Source organism: Phyllostomus hastatus, unplaced genomic scaffold, assembly GCF_019186645.2.
Source record: "Phyllostomus hastatus isolate PE091 unplaced genomic scaffold, TTU_PhHast_1.1 phas_scaffold_12, whole genome shotgun sequence".
NCBI classification, from domain to species: Eukaryota; Metazoa; Chordata; class Mammalia; order Chiroptera; family Phyllostomidae; genus Phyllostomus; species Phyllostomus hastatus.
In genome coordinates, this window is record NW_025334007.1 from 8,566,383 (window position 1) to 8,570,078 (window position 3,696).

Genomic DNA, 3,696 nt, shown 5'->3' on the forward strand with positions numbered 1-3,696 from the left:
GGAGTGCTACGGGCTGACAGTTGTCAGCTCTCTCCAGGAATTGCACTCATTGGGTCAGCTGCCTTGCCCAGTCCCCTTCCTGGGAGGCAGCCCATAGGAGTATAAAGGCTCAGCCTTCTTTCTTGAATTTGGGACACAGGGCCCTGCCAGCTCCAGAGCTGCAGCCCTTGTCACTACCGCACTGCCTAACTTCCCCTTGTGCCTAAACCTGCTTGATTCCCTTTCTTGATGGTATCTTAAGAGCACTTCTTAATAAACTTCCTGCACTCAAATCTCTCTCTTAGAGAGAGGGGAAGGGAAGGAGAGAAACATCAATGTGCGAGAGAAACATTGATCAGTGCCTCTAACACCTCTAACTGGGGACTTGCCCTGCAACCCAGGCATGTGCCCTGATCAGGAATTGAACTGGTGAACCTTTGGTTCACAGGCCGGCACTCAATCCACTGAGCCACACCATGGCTGGCACTCAGAGTCTGTTTCCTAAGGAGCTCTACCCACAGCATCACTGACACATTTGTTCATGTAAAAAGATGTTCAAAATATATTGCTAAATGACACAAAAGGAGGTTCTAAAGCAGCATGCATGGTGTTTTTTATTATATCAATTATACAGAGGTGGGGAAAAGTAGGTTAATAATAATAATACAATGATTAATAAATAACAATACAAGAATAAACTCTGTTTCACGTACTCACAACTGTAAACTTACTTTAGCCCCACCCTATACCTCTGCATAGTAAAAATGCAAAGGAAAACACTTAAATGCCAAAAAATAAGTTTTAATATTTTAATACATAGAGTAGTGGTTGAGAAAGTAGAGGAATCCCAAGGGTGGTGGTCAGGGTGCAGAAATGATTGGCAAGCACCAGTCCACAAGAGCTAGAGGCCAGATTTACTCTGGAGGTGGCTGCTGACTCCTGAGGGCCTACAGCCAGGTTTGCCTGAGTCATTGCTATGGGGGATGAGAGACAAAGCCTAGAACTTGAGCAGTGTGAGAGTTCAGGATGGACACTCTTGCATTAAGGCAGGAGAGCCAAAGAGCAACAAATAGCCTTAAGAAGTCCAATTGGAAAAGCCCACCCTGTAGATGGTGCCAGGAGAAGTCAACTCCATGGGAACCACCAGGCACAAGCAAGTTCACCGAACTGTACTTAACCACTAAGATGGCAAATTTATTTTATGTGTGTTTTACCATAGTAAAAACAGGGTGGGGGGGGGATGGAATGAAGTACTGACACACGATACAACATGATGAACCTTGAAAACGTTAGGCTAAGTGGAAGAAGCCAGACACAAATACCACATATTGCATGACTCCATTTATATGAAGTGCTCAGAATAGGCAAACCTACAGAGACATAAAATAGGCTGGTTGCCCAGGGGAGCAATGGGCTGCAGCAGCTCATCCTGGGCTTACCCCCGATCCTGTCTCCAGGGACTCTTCCTTTGCTTCACTGTCCCAAGCTTTAATATCCTTACTCTCACTTTCACCTGCCCTTATGTCTTGAAATTTTCCCTGCACAAGTCAAGAACCTGGTGGCGCCCTGACACTGAGATCCTGGACCTTGCCAAGGCAAGTCCAGCCCCCTCACGCCACCCCCCCCCGCCCCCCGGCGGAAGCTGTCCGGTAACATTTTTGCATTGAAGATAATGTGTTCCAGAAGGTCAGTCACCTGCTTTTCCAGACCCCTCAGGGCACACACACACACAAAGGATGATGCTATCAGTTTGAGGAGGTTCCACTGTATTTCTAATTTGCTGAGAGTGTTTATTATGAATGGATATTTAATTTTGTTAAATGCTTTTCTGCATCAATTATATTATCATGTGATTATTCTACTTTAGCCTGTTAATATGATTGGTTACACTAACTGATTTTTAAATATTGAACCTTGACAGCCTGAAATAAACCCCACTTGGTCATGGTATAAACTTCCTCTTATGTATTGCTGAATTCCATTTGCTAAATTTCTTTTGAGGATTTTGGTGTCTAATTTTATGAGTGATACTGTTCTGTAGTTTTCTTTTTTGTAGTGCTTTTACCTGGTTTTGGAATTATGTTGTCCTCAAAATGAGTTGGAAAGTACTCCCTCCTATTCAATTTTCTTTTTTCTTTTAAAGGTATTTTAATTAATTATTCATTTATATATTTTTAAAGATTTTATTTATTTACTTATTTATTTTCAAATAAATAGAGGAGGAGAAAAGAGGAAGAAAGAGAGGGAAAGACACATCAATGTGTGGTTGCCTCTCATGTGCCCCCTACTGGGGACCTGGCCCACAACCCAGGCATGTGCTCTATACTGGGAATTGAATTTGCAACCCTTTGGTTTGCAGGCTGGGCCTCAATCCACTGAGCCACTCCAGCCAGGGCCCTCCTATTCAATTTTCTGGACTACTTTCCATAGAATTGTTGCTAAAACTCATACAATTTTAAAGCTGGGAGACACCCTGGAAATCACTAAGTACTGGCCAGGAATTTGATTTGACTTCATCAGACACCAGAGACCCCCACCCCTTTTTCTGCAGATAGCCAAATTCAATGGTAGATGTCTTCACCTTGGAGGGTTAGCAAAGGAATGAAATGATTTTTCTTGACATTGTGTAAAAAGAAGAGAATATGTTCAGAAGGAGCTGAAAAGTAATTTCCTCACAAAGTTGACAGTTGCTCTCTTCATTGTATTATAAAACCAGGAAATAACAAATGAATTGAAATGTTGAGGAAAGAATAAAACAAAGGAGGAAGAGCTGCTGAGTCTGGTTGGTTTTCCCCAGAAGCTGACTGTGAGGCAGCGGTTCTAGTGCAAGTAGTTTATTTAGAAGGCACAAACACAAACACCTCAGGAGGAGAATGAGGAAGTTACTGAAGAAGTGAGATGAGGAAGACAAGGCGGCCACGAGAATGCCCCGAAGTGATCAAGGCGAGGAAATACGGGCAGCATATCTATAGCATCTGCCACAGCCTGGGAGGAGAATCACGTTTGAGGCAGAGAGAGAAATTACCTCCCAGAAAAAGATTTGTGTGATTTTAGAAGGGAAGTGTAAGTACCACGATTTAATTTCTTCTAAAATTACTCACGCTATAGAAATATATTCCTGAGGGTGACACTGTAAGGTTTTTGTCAAAAATAATACTCATTTGATGCTTTGCCTTAAGAAATAATCTGTGAAGGCAAAAAGCAGCTGGCAAGCCATAGTCTTTGTATTGAGCATTTTGATTCGCTTTAAATTAATGCAAACCTGGATATCCTCATGTGATCCTATTTTCTTTAGCATGTTAAAAGAATTACACTAACTTATTTGTGCTAAATGAGAAAGTACTCTGAATGAGAAAAAACGTAATGGATTGCATGCTGAGAATAACCTATGGATTAATATTTAAATGTTCTCAAGAGATGACGTCATGACTAAACTCCCTGGAACAGAGACTATAATGGTATTAGTCATAGATGTTTGGAAATGCTGCTCCAACAACTTTTAACACTGGAAGCTTTTTATTTATAGAAACCCGTAATAATTATTGATCCAAAATAACTCAGGTTGTGTCTGAATCTTTCTTAATGTTCTGTGATGGAATGGTATACTTTTTGGCACTTATTTTTTTTTAGTCTGGTCCATAACCATCATATCTTGATTATTTCACTTTCAGAAAGTTCCTCATAGCTCTGCAAATGTTGGAGAATTTTGGAGAATAT